This window comes from Lepisosteus oculatus, chromosome 27, assembly GCF_040954835.1.
Source record: "Lepisosteus oculatus isolate fLepOcu1 chromosome 27, fLepOcu1.hap2, whole genome shotgun sequence".
Lineage (NCBI taxonomy): Eukaryota > Metazoa > Chordata > Actinopteri > Semionotiformes > Lepisosteidae > Lepisosteus > Lepisosteus oculatus.
In genome coordinates this window covers 17,451-41,625 of record NC_090722.1, presented here as the reverse complement: position 1 = coordinate 41,625, position 24,175 = coordinate 17,451, and the positions used below count along the sequence as shown (strand labels likewise).

The following is a 24,175-nucleotide window of genomic DNA, read 5'->3' as shown; positions in this document are numbered from 1 at the left end:
GGCATCCTTCTCGTGTCACTGTGCACCTGCCTAGAAAAAGGCGGAGTGCTGTTTCTCTCTTCCTGGTTCTTGTACAAACACTAAATTGCTGGGACCTGCTGCCTTGGAAGTAGTCTTCAGCCTCCATCAACAACATTTCACAGCTGGAAGCTGACATCCATGCTTCTGGCATTGGCATGTCTTGCAACCTTACTTCCAGCCTGTGAAGACCTAATTATTCAAACTGAAAGAACCGACTGAATAGGTGTATGCAGTGTACCAGGAGGAGCAGGGACCATAGCATTGGAGGGGTGAGGATAGCACAGATGGAAACATGTTTTCATGCGCTCCTCTGGGAGGAATGAAAATAAAAGGCAAAACCGGAAACAGTAGTAGCCGCAAGAGGAAGTGTCTTCAAGCGCCAAGCAGGCGCTCCTCGTTAGTATAGTGGTGCGTATCCCCGCCTGTCACGTGGGAGACCAGGGATGGATTGCTTGACGGCGAGCCAGGTTGCTTTTCTCCCATCAGATTCCAACCGCTAATGCTAACGCAGTGTGTGGGAGCTTACATGCTTTTCCTTTCCCGTCATTTTCGGACGACTATTCCAAAGGGGTAACCTGTCAACTCCTTCATGCTTTTCGAAAATCTGCCTGTGCACTTGATTATTGCTGTTGTTGTTTTCTTTCCCAACAGAGTTCAAGAGTTCAATATTGATCATAACAATCTCCAGCGAGCAAAGCAGGAAAGGCCTGAAGACACGAGGCATTCTTAAACCAGTACTGGGCTGCACGGCCTTCTGTTGCGATCAGGTTATATTCGAGTGAAAAAGTCAGAGCAACCACAATCCTATGGAGGACAAGCTAAATCAGGAGAGGAATGGGATAAACCTGCCCCTATAGCCACACGTTTCCTACATCAGGGAGCTCCACCCATTGGTACCCAACAGAGAGAGAGCATGGAACAAGTTCCTTCTATGGAGTGGGATTCAAGCCCACACCTCCAGGGGAGACGATGACCTGAACGCAGCACCTTAGACCGCTCGGCCATCTTGACACTAGGCCCCAGCCCCAAAGTGGTCTGATGAGCCACCGTGATCCCACTACGCTCCTCGAGTATCGCACTGTTATTAATACTACAGTGTGACTCCAGCATTAAAATGTTTGGAAAATGTGTCGCCTTTTATAATCCAGTGCAGAGCAGTGTGTGATGATTTGTGCTACAAAACACCAAGCGCTCAAAGTGACGTCTGTGTTTGTCGTTCATTCAACTCTTTCATTACTAATGTAGGAAATAATGTAGCAGTTGTGTCGAGTAGACAGGGTAACTGTCACCAGAGTGGCGCAGCAGAAGCGAGCTGAGCTCATAACCCAGAGAGTGATGGATTGAAACCATCCTCTACTACATGTGTCTTATGCGCGATTCATAAGCATGCCATCGGGTTAGCAAAGTGCAAAATTGTCTTCAGTTGTTCTGAGAACTTTTATAGTTTCTTCGAATGCTTCAACGGAGCCTTGAAATCGAAGCAGTTATGTTTATATTGATTTCTCGCATTAATCATTATGAACCAGGAACAGCCAGCACAGTCGGTCGCATTAGTAATTTTGTCACGTCTCTACTTGGCAGAGCATTCAAAGAAATCCAGTACCGAGCATTGTCAGCTGTCACTGAGACTAGACCCCCCTCTTAGGCTGCGCAAACGATCTTTTAAATTTTTATAGAGAAATGAAGGCTGTACAGTATGCGTTACAATATAAACATTTATATTGATTTAAAACATGTTTTGATTTAAATCACAAACGGGTGTTTAATTATATGTGTTTTTTGATTCACAATCAGACAAATGCAACATAAATTGTTATCTTTGTCTTCTAAGCATCTTAATAAACTTTCAGCACAGCTTTTTCCCCGTTTATATTTAATTTTTTTTGGATTTTGGGATCGAACGTGGAAAGATTAGATTGTAATCGTTTTTATTTTTTAAATACAGTTTAGAAAAGTGTAATCCATACTAAAAAGCTGTACATTACATGCTATAAAGATACATACTGTATGTTTAGATATTTAGATATTTAGACCTGGCACGGCAAAGAGAGAGGGAGGAGGCGCGGAGCTCAGTTCTGCTGCCTGGGGCGCGTAATACATCAATTGCATCGGCATTTATAACTTAGTTTTTAAAATTAGTCAAGCAATATGAAGCATCTCTTTTTACTTTTAAGTCCCTTAATTATCATTAAGCACAGTTTTCTCACCATTTTGACTACTTTTTGATACCATTCTTAGACAAAGCAGAAACTTGTTGTACTTTCTAATGACATACAACTGGAAAGATTACAGATGTGGGGGGAAGGGTGTCGAGCCAAAGAGGACCCTGAATCAGACCTGTTAAAAAACTGGTTCAGCCTTTTTGAAGACAGTGATTTCTTGATTTCTCTAGTTCCTAGTTTCTCTAGTTCCCTTTAAAATAAACTAGTATTCAAAAATGCAGAGTATTACATGGCCAGTATTTACATATGATATTTGTGATACTTATCTCTCGGGCGAGGCTTCGGTTCAAATCCCACTCCTGACAGAAAGCTTGCTCAGTGCCGACTCCAGTCTGGTGCAAATGAGTGAAGCAGCCTGACGTAGGGAACGTGCGCCGATAGGCGTAGGTGTATCCCCTGCCTCTTCCGATTTAGCTCGTACTCCATAGGATGGAAGCGGATGCTCTGGCTCTTTCACTCGAATATAACCTGATCGCAACAGAAGGCCGTGCAGCCCAGTGCTGGTTTAAGAATGCCTCGTGTCTTCAGGCCCCTATTCCTTCAGGTTACCCCTTTAGAATAGTCGTCCGAAAAAGACGGGAAAGGAAAAGCATGTAAGCTCCCACACACTGCGTTAGCATTAGCGGTTGGAATCTGATGGGAGAAAAGCAACCTGGCTCGCCGTCAAGCAATCCATCCCTGGTCTCCCACGTGACAGGCGGGGATACGCACCACTATACTAACGAGGAGCGCTTGCTTGGCGCTTGAAGACACTTCGTCTTGCGGCTACTACTGTTTCCGGTTTCGTCTTTTCTTTTCATTCCTCCCAGAGGAGCGCATGAAAACGTTTCCATCTGCGCCATCCTCACCCCTCCAATGCTATGGTCCCTGCTCCTCCTGGTGCACTGCAAACACTCATTCAGCCGGTTCTTTCAGTTTGAATCATTAGGTCTTCAAAGGCTGGAAGTAGGGCGCAAGACATGCCAATGCCAAAAGCGTGGCTGTGTGCTTCCAGCTGTGAAATGTCACTGGTGGATGTTGAAGACATTACTTCCAAGGCAGCAGGTCCAAGCGATTTAGCGTTTGTACAAGAAGCAGGAAGAGAGAAACAGCACTCCGCCTTTTTCTGGGCAGGCCGAAGCGACAGGAGAAGGGCGCCGTAGTCGGCAGGATTCGAGCCGACGCGGGGAGACCCCAATGGCTTTCTAGCCCATCGCCTTAACCGCTCGGCCACGACTACAGGGAGCGCCGCCGCCGCCGGCTTGCGATCATTTAACACGGAGGGCGAGGCGGCGGAGGTAACCTTTTTCAATGTCGCTCTCCGTTTCCCCGGAAAAAAAGCCAAATGACATGCTAGCACTCGGACACCCTTCAGAAGACTGAAGGGTGGCTTAAAGCTGGAAGGATTAGGTCTCCCCGTTCCGACGCGACAATCGAACTTCCTTAGGCAGAGAGAAAGCAACATCGAGGAGCGTCAACAAGACTTTAGAAGCTGCGCCACACGCCACTTTCAGTCGCAGACACAGCAGTTTTAAAGGCAGGAATCGCCTTTGCGAACGCCATGAGAAACAGAACGCAAGCTCAGGTCCTGCGGTTTAACAAACAGCCACGGCTTTCATGCGACTGGACATTTCTTTTCTGGAGCGAATTCACTTTCAACTTCAAGAAATTCACACAACTTGCGAAATACGAAATACAAATCTGGCTCATCGCTGCACAAGAAATACCGCCGGCTGGCAAGAAAATGACAACGGTGTTTTTCCTTAACGAAAAACTTCCCATGGAGAAAAACAACGGCTGTGCGTCTCTGTCGGCTTGATTCAGTTTAATGCAAGTATTCATTCTCCTCCTGGAAAATACAGCTTGCGAAAGATGAAATACAATTCTTGGCTTTTCTGGGTGAGTGCAGAAGAAATCCTGCCGGCTGGCAGAAGAATTCCAGCCTTTTTTACTCTTTAACCAGAAACTTGCGAATGATACAAAGCAAGCGGGGTGCGTTTCTGTGCAGCTGTTAACTGAACAGCTGCTGCTTCAAGCCCACCCAGGGCTCATTCCGATTTCAACATCATGCCCCCTGAAGGTAGACTGGATTTCTTTGCGAAGCATTCACCTTTTGGACGTTTCAGGAAAGGTGCGTGTCGATGCCAGACTTGAAAAGCTTTCCATACAAAGAAACAACATAGTGCTTTTGATTGATGGGAAACGGCAAGAGCGGTTTGAGCAGCTCCGGCCTCTCAACCGCTTTACAATGTGATCGGCACCTCGGTAGCCAGTTTAGAAGGCTGAAAAGGATGCTGGAAGCACAGCGACGTTCTAAAACCAGCGCTTGAAAAGCATCTGCATACATAAAATGTCCATTTCCCCAAAGCTGAATCTGCATCTTCAGAAGATTGTCAGCTATACGTTTTCGTTCTTTGTTTCCTTTTTTTACGACAAGCTTTCGAGAAATGAACTGTCTATTGTGATGAAGGCTGCATTAGAAATTGTGCATCTAGCTTAGTTCAATGAAATCGGGAGGTGCACCTGTCTCAAGCGGATGGCTCTTTGCAGGCACACTACGGAAACCTGCGGGCGCAAGTTGGGAGAAGTGACTCTTGCAGAGTGTTGAGCTTCGAGAAGAGGGCTCCGCTCAGGAAGATATTTCCACATGTTGAAGAGTCGCTTTTCGCCCTTTCTTTCCCACATTTTTCCAGTGCGGTTATTGATCGCGTTCAAAATGTTTTCCCAACGTACGTGTTACCTGCAAAATCACAGTGAAACTGTTATGGCGAAAAGATTCCTAATAGTTATTGTATTAGAATAGCTCTCCAATTTCTTAGCCTTCGTACACGCAATGTTTAAGGAAACGCTAGAGTAAATGAAACTGTAAATAGACAGGAGCTCTTCTTAGTTTTCATACAAGTTATGATGGCTGCAGCTCCTATCTGCGTCCGGGTGACCGGAGCCAAGGGATTATCTGCGGAACCTCTGATTTATCTCTCGGGCAAGGAGCTAGATACGCCCTTTTCATCTCGGTTTGATCACACCTGTGCATTAAAACGCAGCGCTCGGTACCATCGAGGTGTAAGAGGTTCAAGGATGAGCGGGAAACTTTGTTAATAAGGAGACGGGCACCGCCCAACGTGGGGCTCGAACCCACGACCCTGAGATCAAGAGTCTCATGCTCTACCGACTGAGCTAGCCGGGCGCCGGTGGAGCTGGTGGTTAACTTGTCCCTGTTGACGGCAATTTGACAAGGTATACTTCCTGGCTTTTCATCATGTGCTGACCGGATTCGAGAGTAGCACACCCTGTTCTTTGTTGATTACTGTACCTCCAGCAGCGCAAATGTCAGTAATCATTGAAATGTACGACCTACAATCTCCTCAGCATGCCCGCGTGGACTCCTCAGTGATCATCCTTCTACGTTCTGCTGTAGTTTTCATGCAAGTGAAAACCGTGCTCCAAATAACAGCGGCACAGTTGTATCCTGCGGTAAGCATTCTTCTAATTCCATCGTTTTGCTCCAGGTAAAAGGTAGCGCATCATAGTGTTGATATTCCAAGGTTTCAGAGTCCGTATTGGATGGCTTGGATGCAGACATCGCTCAGAGCTCCCAGTATGATTTTCCCGAGTTCAGTTTTGCAGTGTTTTAGTGCTTTACTACTTCCAGTGGGCCTTTGAATGCTCTGCTAAGTAGAGACGTGACATAATTACTAATGCGACCGAGTGTGCTGGCTGTTCCTGGTTCGTAATGATTAACGCGAGAAATCAATATAAACATAACTGCTTCGATTTCGAGGTTCAGTTGAAGCTTTCAAAGAAACTATCAAAGACCTCAGAACAACCGAAGACACATTTGGTCATCTCCGTATTGGTGAAGATTAAAGAGTCCCGCAAGTGTCAAGCTTGCACAAACACACACGAGAGAGAAACTCAGGACAGAATTTAAAGAAAGGGAGATGCAGACTATTTGAAGGCACTTTGCTAACCCAATGGCATGCTTAGGAATCGTGCATAGGACACATGTAGCAGAGGATGGTTTCGATCCATCGACCTCTGGGTTATGGGCCCAGCACGCTTCCGCTGCGCCACTCTGCTGACGGCCTCTCTGCGTGTGGCGCACAACTGCTCTTTTTATTTCCTACATAAGTGATGAAAGAGTTGAAAGTTTCAACGACAAACGCAGACGTCACTTTGAGCGCTTGGTGTTGTAGCACAAATCATCACATGCTGCTCTACACTGGATTATAAAAGCCGACACATTTTCCAAACATTTTAATGCTGGAGTCACACTGTAGTATTAATAACAGTGCGATACTCGAGGAGCGTAGTGGGATCGCGGTGGCTCATCAGACCGCCCCGGGACAGGGGGCCCGCGTCAGGATGGCCGAGCGGTCTAAGGCGCTGCGTTCAGGTCGCAGTCTCCCCTGGAGGCGTGGGTTCGAATCCCACTCCTGACAAAAAGCTTGCTCAGTGCCGTCTCCAGTCGGGTGCAAATGGGTGCAAATGGGTGAAGCAGCCTGACGCAGGGAACGTGCGCCGATAGGCGTAGGTGTATCCCCTGCCTCTTCCGATTTAGCTCGTGCTCCATAGGATGGAAGCGGATGCTCTGGCTTTTTGACTCGAATATAACCTGATCACAACAGAAGGCCGTGCAGCCCAGTGCTGGTTCAGGTTACCCCTTTGGAATTGTCGTCCGAAAAAGACGGGAAAGGAAAAGCATGTAAGCTCCCACACACTGCGTTAGCATTAGCGGTTGGAATCTGATGGGAGAAAAGCAACCTGGCTCGCCGTCAAGCAATCCATCCCTGGTCTCCCACGTGACAGGCGGGGATACGCACCACTATACTAACGAGGAGCGCTTGCTTGGCGCTTGAAGACACTTCCTCTTGCGGCTACTACTGTTTCCGGTTTCGTCTTTTCTTTTCATTCCTCCCAGAGGAGCGCATGAAAACGTTTCCATCTGCGCCATCCTCACCCCTCCAATGCTATGGTCCCTGCTCCTCCTGGTGCACTGCAAACACTCATTCAGCCGGTTCTTTCAGTTTGAATAATTAGGTCTTCAAAGGCTGGAAGTAGGGCGCAAGACATGCCAATGCCAAAAGCGTGGCTGTGTGCTTCCAGCTGTGAAATGTCACTGGTGGATGTTGAAGACATTACTTCCAAGGCAGCAGGTCCAAGCGATTTAGCGTTTGTACAAGAAGCAGGAAGAGAGAAACGGCACTCCGCCTTTTTCTGGGCAGGCCGAAGCGACAGGAGAAGGGCGCCGTAGTCGGCAGGATTCGAGCCGACGCGGGGAGACCCCAATGGCTTTCTAGCCCATCGCCTTAACCGCTCGGCCACGACTACAGGGAGCGCCGCCGCCGCCGGCTTGCGATCATTTAACACGGAGGGCGAGGCGGCGGAGGTAACCTTTTTCAATGTCGCTCTCCGTTTCCCCAGAAAAAAAGCCAAATGACATGCTAGCACTCGGACACCCTTCAGAAGACTGAAGGGTGGCTTAAAGCTGGAAGGATTAGGTCTCCCCGTTCCGACGCGACAATCGAACTTCCTTAGGCAGAGAGAAAGCAACATCGAGGAGCGTCAACAAGACTTTAGAAGCTGCGCCACACGCCACTTTCAGTCGCAGACACAGCAGTTTTAAAGGCAGGAATCGCCTTTGCGAACGCCATGAGAAACAGAACGCAAGCTCAGGTCCTGCGGTTTAACAAACAGCCACGGCTTTCATGCGACTGGACATTTCTTTTCTGGAGCGAATTCACTTTCAACTTCAAGAAATTCACACAACTTGCGAAATACGAAATACAAATCTGGCTCATCGCTGCACAAGAAATACCGCCGGCTGGCAAGAAAATGACAACGGTGTTTTTCCTTAACGAAAAACTTCCCATGGAGAAAAACAACGGCTGTGCGTCTCTGTCGGCTTGATTCAGTTTAATGCAAGTATTCATTCTCCTCCTGGAAAATACAGCTTGCGAAAGATGAAATACAATTCTTGGCTTTTCTGGGTGAGTGCAGAAGAAATCCTGCCGGCTGGCAGAAGAATTCCAGCCTTTTTTACTCTTTAACCAGAAACTTGCGAATGATACAAAGCAAGCGGGGTGCGTTTCTGTGCAGCTGTTAACTGAACAGCTGCTGCTTCAAGCCCACCCAGGGCTCATTCCGATTTCAACATCATGCCCCCTGAAGGTAGACTGGATTTCTTTGCAAAGCATTCACCTTTTGGACGTTTCAGGAAAGGTGCGTGTCGATGCCAGACTTGAAAAGCTTTCCATACAAAGAAACAACATAGTGCTTTTGATTGATGGGAAACGGCAAGAGCGGTTTGAGCAGCTCCGGCCTCTCAACCGCTTTACAATGTGATCGGCACCTCGGTAGCCAGTTTAGAAGGCTGAAAAGGATGCTGGAAGCACAGCGACGTTCTAAAACCAGCGCTTGAAAAGCATCTGCATACATAAAATGTCCATTTCCCCAAAGCTGAATCTGCATCTTCAGAAGATTGTCAGCTATACGTTTTCGTTCTTTGTTTCCTTTTTTTACGACAAGCTTTCGAGAAATGAACTGTCTATTGTGATGAAGGCTGCATTAGAAATTGTGCATCTAGCTTAGTTCAATGAAATCGGGAGGTGCACCTGTCTCAAGCGGATGGCTCTTTGCAGGCACACTACGGAAACCTGCGGGCGCAAGTTGGGAGAAGTGACTCTTGCAGAGTGTTGAGCTTCGAGAAGAGGGCTCCGCTCAGGAAGATATTTCCACATGTTGAAGAGTCGCTTTTCGCCCTTTCTTTCCCACATTTTTCCAGTGCGGTTATTGATCGCGTTCAAAATGTTTTCCCAACGTACGTGTTACCTGCAAAATCACAGTGAAACTGTTATGGCGAAAAGATTCCTAATAGTTATTGTATTAGAATAGCTCTCCAATTTCTTAGCCTTCGTACACGCAATGTTTAAGGAAACGCTAGAGTAAATGAAACTGTAAATAGACAGGAGCTCTTCTTAGTTTTCATACAAGTTATGATGGCTGCAGCTCCTATCTGCGTCCGGGTGACCGGAGCCAAGGGATTATCTGCGGAACCTCTGATTTATCTCTCGGGCAAGGAGCTAGATACGCCCTTTTCATCTCGGTTTGATCACACCTGTGCATTAAAACGCAGTGCTCGGTACCATCGAGGTGTAAGAGGTTCAAGGATGAGCGGGAAACTTTGTTAATAAGGAGACGGGCACCGCCCAACGTGGGGCTCGAACCCACGACCCTGAGATCAAGAGTCTCATGCTCTACCGACTGAGCTAGCCGGGCGCCGGTGGAGCTGGTGGTTAACTTGTCCCTGTTGACGGCAATTTGACAAGGTATACTTCCTGGCTTTTCATCATGTGCTGACCGGATTCGAGAGTAGCACACCCTGTTCTTTGTTGATTACTGTACCTCCAGCAGCGCAAATGTCAGTAATCATTGAAATGTACGACCTACAATCTCCTCAGCATGCCCGCGTGGACTCCTCAGTGATCATCCTTCTACGTTCTGCTGTAGTTTTCATGCAAGTGAAAACCGTGCTCCAAATAACAGCGGCACAGTTGTATCCTGCGGTAAGCATTCTTCTAATTCCATCGTTTTGCTCCAGGTAAAAGGTAGCGCATCATAGTGTTGATATTCCAAGGTTTCAGAGTCCGTATTGGATGGCTTGGATGCAGACATCGCTCAGAGCTCCCAGTATGATTTTCCCGAGTTCAGTTTTGCAGTGTTTTAGTGCTTTACTACTTCCAGTGGGCCTTTGAATGCTCTGCTAAGTAGAGACGTGACATAATTACTAATGCGACCGAGTGTGCTGGCTGTTCCTGGTTCGTAATGATTAACGCGAGAAATCAATATAAACATAACTGCTTCGATTTCGAGGTTCAGTTGAAGCTTTCAAAGAAACTATCAAAGACCTCAGAACAACCGAAGACACATTTGGTCATCTCCGTATTGGTGAAGATTAAAGAGTCCCGCAAGTGTCAAGCTTGCACAAACACACACGAGAGAGAAACTCAGGACAGAATTTAAAGAAAGGGAGATGCAGACTATTTGAAGGCACTTTGCTAACCCAATGGCATGCTTAGGAATCGTGCATAGGACACATGTAGCAGAGGATGGTTTCGATCCATCGACCTCTGGGTTATGGGCCCAGCACGCTTCCGCTGCGCCACTCTGCTGACGGCCTCTCTGCGTGTGGCGCACAACTGCTCTTTTTATTTCCTACATAAGTGATGAAAGAGTTGAAAGTTTCAACGACAAACGCAGACGTCACTTTGAGCGCTTGGTGTTGTAGCACAAATCATCACATGCTGCTCTACACTGGATTATAAAAGCCGACACATTTTCCAAACATTTTAATGCTGGAGTCACACTGTAGTATTAATAACAGTGCGATACTCGAGGAGCGTAGTGGGATCGCGGTGGCTCATCAGACCGCCCCGGGACAGGGGGCCCGCGTCAGGATGGCCGAGCGGTCTAAGGCGCTGCGTTCAGGTCGCAGTCTCCCCTGGAGGCGTGGGTTCGAATCCCACTCCTGACAAAAAGCTTGCTCAGTGCCGTCTCCAGTCGGGTGCAAATGGGTGCAAATGGGTGAAGCAGCCTGACGCAGGGAACGTGCGCCGATAGGCGTAGGTGTATCCCCTGCCTCTTCCGATTTAGCTCGTGCTCCATAGGATGGAAGCGGATGCTCTGGCTTTTTGACTCGAATATAACCTGATCACAACAGAAGGCCGTGCAGCCCAGTGCTGGTTCAGGTTACCCCTTTGGAATTGTCGTCCGAAAAAGACGGGAAAGGAAAAGCATGTAAGCTCCCACACACTGCGTTAGCATTAGCGGTTGGAATCTGATGGGAGAAAAGCAACCTGGCTCGCCGTCAAGCAATCCATCCCTGGTCTCCCACGTGACAGGCGGGGATACGCACCACTATACTAACGAGGAGCGCTTGCTTGGCGCTTGAAGACACTTCCTCTTGCGGCTACTACTGTTTCCGGTTTCGTCTTTTCTTTTCATTCCTCCCAGAGGAGCGCATGAAAACGTTTCCATCTGCGCCATCCTCACCCCTCCAATGCTATGGTCCCTGCTCCTCCTGGTGCACTGCAAACACTCATTCAGCCGGTTCTTTCAGTTTGAATAATTAGGTCTTCAAAGGCTGGAAGTAGGGCGCAAGACATGCCAATGCCAAAAGCGTGGCTGTGTGCTTCCAGCTGTGAAATGTCACTGGTGGATGTTGAAGACATTACTTCCAAGGCAGCAGGTCCAAGCGATTTAGCGTTTGTACAAGAAGCAGGAAGAGAGAAACGGCACTCCGCCTTTTTCTGGGCAGGCCGAAGCGACAGGAGAAGGGCGCCGTAGTCGGCAGGATTCGAGCCGACGCGGGGAGACCCCAATGGCTTTCTAGCCCATCGCCTTAACCGCTCGGCCACGACTACAGGGAGCGCCGCCGCCGCCGGCTTGCGATCATTTAACACGGAGGGCGAGGCGGCGGAGGTAACCTTTTTCAATGTCGCTCTCCGTTTCCCCAGAAAAAAAGCCAAATGACATGCTAGCACTCGGACACCCTTCAGAAGACTGAAGGGTGGCTTAAAGCTGGAAGGATTAGGTCTCCCCGTTCCGACGCGACAATCGAACTTCCTTAGGCAGAGAGAAAGCAACATCGAGGAGCGTCAACAAGACTTTAGAAGCTGCGCCACACGCCACTTTCAGTCGCAGACACAGCAGTTTTAAAGGCAGGAATCGCCTTTGCGAACGCCATGAGAAACAGAACGCAAGCTCAGGTCCTGCGGTTTAACAAACAGCCACGGCTTTCATGCGACTGGACATTTCTTTTCTGGAGCGAATTCACTTTCAACTTCAAGAAATTCACACAACTTGCGAAATACGAAATACAAATCTGGCTCATCGCTGCACAAGAAATACCGCCGGCTGGCAAGAAAATGACAACGGTGTTTTTCCTTAACGAAAAACTTCCCATGGAGAAAAACAACGGCTGTGCGTCTCTGTCGGCTTGATTCAGTTTAATGCAAGTATTCATTCTCCTCCTGGAAAATACAGCTTGCGAAAGATGAAATACAATTCTTGGCTTTTCTGGGTGAGTGCAGAAGAAATCCTGCCGGCTGGCAGAAGAATTCCAGCCTTTTTTACTCTTTAACCAGAAACTTGCGAATGATACAAAGCAAGCGGGGTGCGTTTCTGTGCAGCTGTTAACTGAACAGCTGCTGCTTCAAGCCCACCCAGGGCTCATTCCGATTTCAACATCATGCCCCCTGAAGGTAGACTGGATTTCTTTGCAAAGCATTCACCTTTTGGACGTTTCAGGAAAGGTGCGTGTCGATGCCAGACTTGAAAAGCTTTCCATACAAAGAAACAACATAGTGCTTTTGATTGATGGGAAACGGCAAGAGCGGTTTGAGCAGCTCCGGCCTCTCAACCGCTTTACAATGTGATCGGCACCTCGGTAGCCAGTTTAGAAGGCTGAAAAGGATGCTGGAAGCACAGCGACGTTCTAAAACCAGCGCTTGAAAAGCATCTGCATACATAAAATGTCCATTTCCCCAAAGCTGAATCTGCATCTTCAGAAGATTGTCAGCTATACGTTTTCGTTCTTTGTTTCCTTTTTTTACGACAAGCTTTCGAGAAATGAACTGTCTATTGTGATGAAGGCTGCATTAGAAATTGTGCATCTAGCTTAGTTCAATGAAATCGGGAGGTGCACCTGTCTCAAGCGGATGGCTCTTTGCAGGCACACTACGGAAACCTGCGGGCGCAAGTTGGGAGAAGTGACTCTTGCAGAGTGTTGAGCTTCGAGAAGAGGGCTCCGCTCAGGAAGATATTTCCACATGTTGAAGAGTCGCTTTTCGCCCTTTCTTTCCCACATTTTTCCAGTGCGGTTATTGATCGCGTTCAAAATGTTTTCCCAACGTACGTGTTACCTGCAAAATCACAGTGAAACTGTTATGGCGAAAAGATTCCTAATAGTTATTGTATTAGAATAGCTCTCCAATTTCTTAGCCTTCGTACACGCAATGTTTAAGGAAACGCTAGAGTAAATGAAACTGTAAATAGACAGGAGCTCTTCTTAGTTTTCATACAAGTTATGATGGCTGCAGCTCCTATCTGCGTCCGGGTGACCGGAGCCAAGGGATTATCTGCGGAACCTCTGATTTATCTCTCGGGCAAGGAGCTAGATACGCCCTTTTCATCTCGGTTTGATCACACCTGTGCATTAAAACGCAGTGCTCGGTACCATCGAGGTGTAAGAGGTTCAAGGATGAGCGGGAAACTTTGTTAATAAGGAGACGGGCACCGCCCAACGTGGGGCTCGAACCCACGACCCTGAGATTAAGAGTCTCATGCTCTACCGACTGAGCTAGCCGGGCGCCGGTGGAGCTGGTGGTTAACTTGTCCCTGTTGACGGCAATTTGACAAGGTATACTTCCTGGCTTTTCATCATGTGCTGACCGGATTCGAGAGTAGCACACCCTGTTCTTTGTTGATTACTGTACCTCCAGCAGCGCAAATGTCAGTAATCATTGAAATGTACGACCTACAATCTCCTCAGCATGCCCGCGTGGACTCCTCAGTGATCATCCTTCTACGTTCTGCTGTAGTTTTCATGCAAGTGAAAACCGTGCTCCAAATAACAGCGGCACAGTTGTATCCTGCGGTAAGCATTCTTCTAATTCCATCGTTTTGCTCCAGGTAAAAGGTAGCGCATCATAGTGTTGATATTCCAAGGTTTCAGAGTCCGTATTGGATGGCTTGGATGCAGACATCGCTCAGAGCTCCCAGTATGATTTTCCCGAGTTCAGTTTTGCAGTGTTTTAGTGCTTTACTACTTCCAGTGGGCCTTTGAATGCTCTGCTAAGTAGAGACGTGACATAATTACTAATGCGACCGAGTGTGCTGGCTGTTCCTGGTTCGTAATGATTAACGCGAGAAATCAATATAAACATAACTGCTTCGATTTCGAGGTTCAGTTGAAGCTTTCAAAGAAACTATCAAAGACCTCAGAACAACCGAAGACACATTTGGTCATCTCCGTATTGGTGAAGATTAAAGAGTCCCGCAAGTGTCAAGCTTGCACAAACACACACGAGAGAGAAACTCAGGACAGAATTTAAAGAAAGGGAGATGCAGACTATTTGAAGGCACTTTGCTAACCCAATGGCATGCTTAGGAATCGTGCATAGGACACATGTAGCAGAGGATGGTTTCGATCCATCGACCTCTGGGTTATGGGCCCAGCACGCTTCCGCTGCGCCACTCTGCTGACGGCCTCTCTGCGTGTGGCGCACAACTGCTCTTTTTATTTCCTACATAAGTGATGAAAGAGTTGAAAGTTTCAACGACAAACGCAGACGTCACTTTGAGCGCTTGGTGTTGTAGCACAAATCATCACATGCTGCTCTACACTGGATTATAAAAGCCGACACATTTTCCAAACATTTTAATGCTGGAGTCACACTGTAGTATTAATAACAGTGCGATACTCGAGGAGCGTAGTGGGATCGCGGTGGCTCATCAGACCGCCCCGGGACAGGGGGCCCGCGTCAGGATGGCCGAGCGGTCTAAGGCGCTGCGTTCAGGTCGCAGTCTCCCCTGGAGGCGTGGGTTCGAATCCCACTCCTGACAAAAAGCTTGCTCAGTGCCGTCTCCAGTCGGGTGCAAATGGGTGAAGCAGCCTGACGCAGGGAACGTGCGCCGATAGGCGTAGGTGTATCCCCTGCCTCTTCCGATTTAGCTCGTGCTCCATAGGATGGAAGCGGATGCTCTGGCTTTTTGACTCGAATATAACCTGATCACAACAGAAGGCCGTGCAGCCCAGTGCTGGTTCAGGTTACCCCTTTGGAATTGTCGTCCGAAAAAGACGGGAAAGGAAAAGCATGTAAGCTCCCACACACTGCGTTAGCATTAGCGGTTGGAATCTGATGGGAGAAAAGCAACCTGGCTCGCCGTCAAGCAATCCATCCCTGGTCTCCCACGTGACAGGCGGGGATACGCACCACTATACTAACGAGGAGCGCTTGCTTGGCGCTTGAAGACACTTCCTCTTGCGGCTACTACTGTTTCCGGTTTCGTCTTTTCTTTTCATTCCTCCCAGAGGAGCGCATGAAAACGTTTCCATCTGCGCCATCCTCACCCCTCCAATGCTATGGTCCCTGCTCCTCCTGGTGCACTGCAAACACTCATTCAGCCGGTTCTTTCAGTTTGAATAATTAGGTCTTCAAAGGCTGGAAGTAGGGCGCAAGACATGCCAATGCCAAAAGCGTGGCTGTGTGCTTCCAGCTGTGAAATGTCACTGGTGGATGTTGAAGACATTACTTCCAAGGCAGCAGGTCCAAGCGATTTAGCGTTTGTACAAGAAGCAGGAAGAGAGAAACGGCACTCCGCCTTTTTCTGGGCAGGCCGAAGCGACAGGAGAAGGGCGCCGTAGTCGGCAGGATTCGAGCCGACGCGGGGAGACCCCAATGGCTTTCTAGCCCATCGCCTTAACCGCTCGGCCACGACTACAGGGAGCGCCGCCGCCGCCGGCTTGCGATCATTTAACACGGAGGGCGAGGCGGCGGAGGTAACCTTTTTCAATGTCGCTCTCCGTTTCCCCAGAAAAAAAGCCAAATGACATGCTAGCACTCGGACACCCTTCAGAAGACTGAAGGGTGGCTTAAAGCTGGAAGGATTAGGTCTCCCCGTTCCGACGCGACAATCGAACTTCCTTAGGCAGAGAGAAAGCAACATCGAGGAGCGTCAACAAGACTTTAGAAGCTGCGCCACACGCCACTTTCAGTCGCAGACACAGCAGTTTTAAAGGCAGGAATCGCCTTTGCGAACGCCATGAGAAACAGAACGCAAGCTCAGGTCCTGCGGTTTAACAAACAGCCACGGCTTTCATGCGACTGGACATTTCTTTTCTGGAGCGAATTCACTTTCAACTTCAAGAAATTCACACAACTTGCGAAATACGAAATACAAATCTGGCTCATCGCTGCACAAGAAATACCGCCGGCTGGCAAGAAAATGACAACGGTGTTTTTCCTTAACGAAAAACTTCCCATGGAGAAAAACAACGGCTGTGCGTCTCTGTCGGCTTGATTCAGTTTAATGCAAGTATTCATTCTCCTCCTGGAAAATACAGCTTGCGAAAGATGAAATACAATTCTTGGCTTTTCTGGGTGAGTGCAGAAGAAATCCTGCCGGCTGGCAGAAGAATTCCAGCCTTTTTTACTCTTTAACCAGAAACTTGCGAATGATACAAAGCAAGCGGGGTGCGTTTCTGTGCAGCTGTTAACTGAACAGCTGCTGCTTCAAGCCCACCCAGGGCTCATTCCGATTTCAACATCATGCCCCCTGAAGGTAGACTGGATTTCTTTGCAAAGCATTCACCTTTTGGACGTTTCAGGAAAGGTGCGTGTCGATGCCAGACTTGAAAAGCTTTCCATACAAAGAAACAACATAGTGCTTTTGATTGATGGGAAACGGCAAGAGCGGTTTGAGCAGCTCCGGCCTCTCAACCGCTTTACAATGTGATCGGCACCTCGGTAGCCAGTTTAGAAGGCTGAAAAGGATGCTGGAAGCACAGCGACGTTCTAAAACCAGCGCTTGAAAAGCATCTGCATACATAAAATGTCCATTTCCCCAAAGCTGAATCTGCATCTTCAGAAGATTGTCAGCTATACGTTTTCGTTCTTTGTTTCCTTTTTTTACGACAAGCTTTCGAGAAATGAACTGTCTATTGTGATGAAGGCTGCATTAGAAATTGTGCATCTAGCTTAGTTCAATGAAATCGGGAGGTGCACCTGTCTCAAGCGGATGGCTCTTTGCAGGCACACTACGGAAACCTGCGGGCGCAAGTTGGGAGAAGTGACTCTTGCAGAGTGTTGAGCTTCGAGAAGAGGGCTCCGCTCAGGAAGATATTTCCACATGTTGAAGAGTCGCTTTTCGCCCTTTCTTTCCCACATTTTTCCAGTGCGGTTATTGATCGCGTTCAAAATGTTTTCCCAACGTACGTGTTACCTGCAAAATCACAGTGAAACTGTTATGGCGAAAAGATTCCTAATAGTTATTGTATTAGAATAGCTCTCCAATTTCTTAGCCTTCGTACACGCAATGTTTAAGGAAACGCTAGAGTAAATGAAACTGTAAATAGACAGGAGCTCTTCTTAGTTTTCATACAAGTTATGATGGCTGCAGCTCCTATCTGCGTCCGGGTGACCGGAGCCAAGGGATTATCTGCGGAACCTCTGATTTATCTCTCGGGCAAGGAGCTAGATACGCCCTTTTCATCTCGGTTTGATCGCACCTGTGCATTAAAACGCAGTGCTCGGTACCATCGAGGTGTAAGAGGTTCAAGGATGAGCGGGAAACTTTGTTAATAAGGAGACGGGCACCGCCCAACGTGGGGCTCGAACCCACGACCCTGAGATTAAGAGTCTCATGCTCTACCGACTGAGCTAGCCAGGCGCCGGTGGAGCTGGTGGTTAACTTGTCCCTGTTGACGGCAATTTGACAAGGTATACTTCCTGGCTTTTCATCATGTGCTGACCGGATTCGAGAGTAGCACACCCTGTTCTTTGTTGATTACTGTACCTCCAGCAGCGCAAATGTCAGTAATCATTGAAATGTACGACCTACAATCTCCTCAGCATGCCCGCGTGGACTCCTCAGTGATCATCCTTCTACGTTCTGCTGTAGTTTTCATGCAAGTGAAAACCGTGCTCCAAATAACAGCGGCACAGTTGTATCCTGCGGTAAGCATTCTTCTAATTCCATCGTTTTGCTCCAGGTAAAAGGTAGCGCATCATAGTGTTGATATTCCAAGGTTTCAGAGTCCGTATTGGATGGCTTGGATGCAGACATCGCTCAGAGCTCCCAGTATGATTTTCCCGAGTTCAGTTTTGCAGTGTTTTAGTGCTTTACTACTTCCAGTGGGCCTTTGAATGCTCTGCTAAGTAGAGACGTGACATAATTACTAATGCGACCGAGTGTGCTGGCTGTTCCTGGTTCGTAATGATTAACGCGAGAAATCAATATAAACATAACTGCTTCGATTTCGAGGTTCAGTTGAAGCTTTCAAAGAAACTATCAAAGACCTCAGAACAACCGAAGACACATTTGGTCATCTCCGTATTGGTGAAGATTAAAGAGTCCCGCAAGTGTCAAGCTTGCACAAACACACACGAGAGAGAAACTCAGGACAGAATTTAAAGAAAGGGAGATGCAGACTATTTGAAGGCACTTTGCTAACCCAATGGCATGCTTAGGAATCGTGCATAGGACACATGTAGCAGAGGATGGTTTCGATCCATCGACCTCTGGGTTATGGGCCCAGCACGCTTCCGCTGCGCCACTCTGCTGACGGCCTCTCTGCGTGTGGCGCACAACTGCTCTTTTTATTTCCTACATAAGTGATGAAAGTTGAAAGTTTCAACGACAAACGCAGACGTCACTTTGAGCGCTTGGTGTTGTAGCACAAATCATCACATGCTGCTCTACACTGGATTATAAAAGCCGACACATTTTCCAAACATTTTAATGCTGGAGTCACACTGTAGTATTAATAACAGTGCGATACTCGAGGAGCGTAGTGGGATCGCGGTGGCTCATCAGACCGCCCCGGGACAGGGGGTCCGCGTCAGGATGGCCGAGCGGTCTAAGGCGCTGCGTTCAGGTCGCAGTCTCCCCTGGAGGCGTGGGTTCGAATCCCACTCCTGACAAAAAGCTTGCTCAGTGCCGTCTCCAGTCGGGTGCAAATGGGTGCAAATGGGTGAAGCAGCCTGACGCAGGGAACGTGCGCCGATAGGCGTAGGTGTATCCCCTGCCTCTTCCGATTTAGCTCGTGCTCCATAGGATAGAAGCGGATGCTCTGGCTTTTTGACTCGAATATAACCTGATCACAACAGAAGGCCGTGCAGCCCAGTGCTGGTTTAAGAATGCCTCGTGTCTTCAGGCCCCTATTCCTTCAGGTTTCCCCTTTGGAACAGTCGTCCGAAAAAGACGGGAAAGGAAAAGCATGTAAGCTCCCACACACTGCGTTAGCATTAGCGGTTGGAATCTGATGGGAGAAAAGCAACCTGGCTCGCCGTCAAGCAATCCATCCCTGGTCTCCCACGTGACAGGCGGGGATACGCACCACTATACTAACGAGGAGCGCTTGCTTGGCGCTTGAAGACACTTCCTCTTGCGGCTACTACTGTTTCCGGTTTCGTCTTTTCTTTTCATTCCTCCCAGAGGAGCGCATGAAAACGTTTCCATCTGCGCCATCCTCACCCCTCCAATGCTATGGTCCCTGCTCCTCCTGGTGCACTGCAAACACTCATTCAGCCGGTTCTTTCAGTTTGAATAATTAGGTCTTCAAAGGCTGGAAGTAGGGCGCAAGACATGCCAATGCCAAAAGCGTGGCTGTGTGCTTCCAGCTGTGAAATGTCACTGGTGGATGTTGAAGACATTACTTCCAAGGCAGCAGGTCCAAGCGATTTAGCGTTTGTACAAGAAGCAGGAAGAGAGAAACAGCACTCCGCCTTTTTCTGGGCAGGCCGAAGCGACAGGAGAAGGGCGCCGTAGTCGGCAGGATTCGAGCCGACGCGGGGAGACCCCAATGGCTTTCTAGCCCATCGCCTTAACCGCTCGGCCACGACTACAGGGAGCGCCGCCGCCGCCGGCTTGCGATCATTTAACACGGAGGGCGAGGCGGCGGAGGTAACCTTTTTCAATGTCGCTCTCCGTTTCCCCAGAAAAAAAGCCAAATGACATGCTAGCACTCGGACACCCTTCAGAAGACTGAAGGGTGGCTTAAAGCTGGAAGGATTAGGTCTCCCCGTTCCGACGCGACAATCGAACTTCCTTAGGCAGAGAGAAAGCAACATCGAGGAGCGTCAACAAGACTTTAGAAGCTGCGCCACACGCCACTTTCAGTCGCAGACACAGCAGTTTTAAAGGCAGGAATCGCCTTTGCGAACGCCATGAGAAACAGAACGCAAGCTCAGGTCCTGCGGTTTAACAAACAGCCACGGCTTTCATGCGACTGGACATTTCTTTTCTGGAGCGAATTCACTTTCAACTTCAAGAAATTCACACAACTTGCGAAATACGAAATACAAATCTGGCTCATCGCTGCACAAGAAATACCGCCGGCTGGCAAGAAAATGACAACGGTGTTTTTCCTTAACGAAAAACTTCCCATGGAGAAAAACAACGGCTGTGCGTCTCTGTCGGCTTGATTCAGTTTAATGCAAGTATTCATTCTCCTCCTGGAAAATACAGCTTGCGAAAGATGAAATACAATTCTTGGCTTTTCTGGGTGAGTGCAGAAGAAATCCTGCCGGCTGGCAGAAGAATTCCAGCCTTTTTTACTCTTTAACCAGAAACTTGCGAATGATACAAAGCAAGCGGGGTGCGTTTCTGTGCAGCTGTTAACTGAACAGCTGCTGCTTCAAGCCCACCCAGGGCTCATTCCGATTTCAACATCATGCCCCCTGAAGGTAGACTGGATTTCTTTGCGAAGCATTCACCTTTTGGACGTTTCAGGAAAGGTGCGTGTCGATGCCAGACTTGAAAAGCTTTCCATACAAAGAAACAACATAGTGCTTTTGATTGATGGGAAACGGCAAGAGCGGTTTGAGCAGCTCCGGCCTCTCAACCGCTTTACAATGTGATCGGCACCTCGGTAGCCAGTTTAGAAGGCTGAAAAGGATGCTGGAAGCACAGCGACGTTCTAAAACCAGCGCTTGAAAAGCATCTGCATACATAAAATGTCCATTTCCCCAAAGCTGAATCTGCATCTTCAGAAGATTGTCAGCTATACGTTTTCGTTCTTTGTTTCCTTTTTTTACGACAAGCTTTCGAGAAATGAACTGTCTATTGTGATGAAGGCTGCATTAGAAATTGTGCATCTAGCTTAGTTCAATGAAATCGGGAGGTGCACCTGTCTCAAGCGGATGGCTCTTTGCAGGCACACTACGGAAACCTGCGGGCGCAAGTTGGGAGAAGTGACTCTTGCAGAGTGTTGAGCTTCGAGAAGAGGGCTCCGCTCAGGAAGATATTTCCACATGTTGAAGAGTCGCTTTTCGCCCTTTCTTTCCCACATTTTTCCAGTGCGGTTATTGATCGCGTTCAAAATGTTTTCCCAACGTACGTGTTACCTGCAAAATCACAGTGAAACTGTTATGGCGAAAAGATTCCTAATAGTTATTGTATTAGAATAGCTCTCCAATTTCTTAGCCTTCGTACACGCAATGTTTAAGGAAACGCTAGAGTAAATGAAACTGTAAATAGACAGGAGCTCTTCTTAGTTTTCATACAAGTTATGATGGCTGCAGCTCCTATCTGCGTCCGGGTGACCGGAGCCAAGGGATTATCTGCGGAACCTCTGATTTATCTCTCGGGCAAGGAGCTAGATACGCCCTTTTCATCTCGGTTTGATCGCACCTGTGCATTAAAACGCAGTGCTCGGTACCATCGAGGTGTAAGAGGTTCAAGGATGAGCGGGAAACTTTGTTAATAAGGAGACGGGCACCGCCCAACGTGGGGCTCGAACCCACGACCCTGAGATTAAGAGTCTCATGCTCTACCGACTGAGCTAGCCAGGCGCCGGTGGAGCTGGTGGTTAACTTGTCCCTGTTGACGGCAATTTGACAAGGTATACTTCCTGGCTTTTCATCATGTGCTGACCGGATTCGAGAGTAGCACACCCTGTTCTTTGTTGATTACTGTACCTCCAGCAGCGCAAATGTCAGTAATCATTGAAATGTACGACCTACAATCTCCTCAGCATGCCCGCGTGGACTCCTCAGTGATCATCCTTCTACGTTCTGCTGTAGTTTTCATGCAAGTGAAAACCGTGCTCCAAATAACAGCGGCACAGTTGTATCCTGCGGTAAGCATTCTTCTAATTCCATCGTTTTGCTCCAGGTAAAAGGTAGCGCATCATAGTGTTGATATTCCAAGGTTTCAGAGTCCGTATTGGATGGCTTGGATGCAGACATCGCTCAGAGCTCCCAGTATGATTTTCCCGAGTTCAGTTTTGCAGTGTTTTAGTGCTTTACTACTTCCAGTGGGCCTTTGAATGCTCTGCTAAGTAGAGACGTGACATAATTACTAATGCGACCGAGTGTGCTGGCTGTTCCTGGTTCGTAATGATTAACGCGAGAAATCAATATAAACATAACTGCTTCGATTTCGAGGTTCAGTTGAAGCTTTCAAAGAAACTATCAAAGACCTCAGAACAACCGAAGACACATTTGGTCATCTCCGTATTGGTGAAGATTAAAGAGTCCCGCAAGTGTCAAGCTTGCACAAACACACACGAGAGAGAAACTCAGGACAGAATTTAAAGAAAGGGAGATGCAGACTATTTGAAGGCACTTTGCTAACCCAATGGCATGCTTAGGAATCGTGCATAGGACACATGTAGCAGAGGATGGTTTCGATCCATCGACCTCTGGGTTATGGGCCCAGCACGCTTCCGCTGCGCCACTCTGCTGACGGCCTCTCTGCGTGTGGCGCACAACTGCTCTTTTTATTTCCTACATAAGTGATGAAAGTTGAAAGTTTCAACGACAAACGCAGACGTCACTTTGAGCGCTTGGTGTTGTAGCACAAATCATCACATGCTGCTCTACACTGGATTATAAAAGCCGACACATTTTCCAAACATTTTAATGCTGGAGTCACACTGTAGTATTAATAACAGTGCGATACTCGAGGAGCGTAGTGGGATCGCGGTGGCTCATCAGACCGCCCCGGGACAGGGGGTCCGCGTCAGGATGGCCGAGCGGTCTAAGGCGCTGCGTTCAGGTTGCAGTCTCCCCTGGAGGCGTGGGTTCGAATCCCACTCCTGACAAAAAGCTTGCTCAGTGCCGTCTCCAGTCGGGTGCAAATGGGTGCAAATGGGTGAAGCAGCCTGACGCAGGGAACGTGCGCCGATAGGCGTAGGTGTATCCCCTGCCTCTTCCGATTTAGCTCGTGCTCCATAGGATAGAAGCGGATGCTCTGGCTTTTTGACTCGAATATAACCTGATCACAACAGAAGGCCGTGCAGCCCAGTGCTGGTTTAAGAATGCCTCGTGTCTTCAGGCCCCTATTCCTTCAGGTTTCCCCTTTGGAACAGTCGTCCGAAAAAGACGGGAAAGGAAAAGCATGTAAGCTCCCACACACTGCGTTAGCATTAGCGGTTGGAATCTGATGGGAGAAAAGCAACCTGGCTCGCCGTCAAGCAATCCATCCCTGGTCTCCCACGTGACAGGCGGGGATACGCACCACTATACTAACGAGGAGCGCTTGCTTGGCGCTTGAAGACACTTCCTCTTGCGGCTACTACTGTTTCCGGTTTCGTCTTTTCTTTTCATTCCTCCCAGAGGAGCGCATGAAAACGTTTCCATCTGCGCCATCCTCACCCCTCCAATGCTATGGTCCCTGCTCCTCCTGGTGCACTGCAAACACTCATTCAGCCGGTTCTTTCAGTTTGAATAATTAGGTCTTCAAAGGCTGGAAGTAGGGCGCAAGACATGCCAATGCCAAAAGCGTGGCTGTGTGCTTCCAGCTGTGAAATGTCACTGGTGGATGTTGAAGACATTACTTCCAAGGCAGCAGGTCCAAGCGATTTAGCGTTTGTACAAGAAGCAGGAAGAGAGAAACAGCACTCCGCCTTTTTCTGGGCAGGCCGAAGCGACAGGAGAAGGGCGCCGTAGTCGGCAGGATTCGAGCCGACGCGGGGAGACCCCAATGGCTTTCTAGCCCATCGCCTTAACCGCTCGGCCACGACTACAGGGAGCGCCGCCGCCGCCGGCTTGCGATCATTTAACACGGAGGGCGAGGCGGCGGAGGTAACCTTTTTCAATGTCGCTCTCCGTTTCCCCAGAAAAAAAGCCAAATGACATGCTAGCACTCGGACACCCTTCAGAAGACTGAAGGGTGGCTTAAAGCTGGAAGGATTAGGTCTCCCCGTTCCGACGCGACAATCGAACTTC

The 24,175-nt window shown here is 48.4% G+C and overlaps 5 non-coding genes across 5 annotated transcripts; 4 read left to right on the top strand and 1 right to left on the bottom strand.

The window, feature by feature from the left end:
• Positions 1 to 6,581: 6,581 nt before the first annotated feature.
• On the top strand, positions 6,582 to 6,664 carry trnal-cag (transfer RNA leucine (anticodon CAG)). The gene has a single exon. It is a non-coding gene; the product is annotated as a tRNA-Leu (tRNA).
• A 4,008-nt stretch (positions 6,665 to 10,672) lies between these two features.
• On the top strand, positions 10,673 to 10,755 carry trnal-cag (transfer RNA leucine (anticodon CAG)). Its single transcript has one exon. It is a non-coding gene; the product is annotated as a tRNA-Leu (tRNA).
• A 2,763-nt stretch (positions 10,756 to 13,518) lies between these two features.
• Positions 13,519 to 13,591, bottom strand: trnak-cuu (transfer RNA lysine (anticodon CUU)). Its single transcript has one exon. It is a non-coding gene; the product is annotated as a tRNA-Lys (tRNA).
• Positions 13,592 to 14,763: 1,172 nt separating this feature from the next.
• On the top strand, positions 14,764 to 14,846 carry trnal-cag (transfer RNA leucine (anticodon CAG)). Its single transcript has one exon. It is a non-coding gene; the product is annotated as a tRNA-Leu (tRNA).
• A 3,996-nt stretch (positions 14,847 to 18,842) lies between these two features.
• On the top strand, positions 18,843 to 18,925 carry trnal-cag (transfer RNA leucine (anticodon CAG)). Its single transcript has one exon. It is a non-coding gene; the product is annotated as a tRNA-Leu (tRNA).
• Positions 18,926 to 24,175: the final 5,250 nt, after the last annotated feature.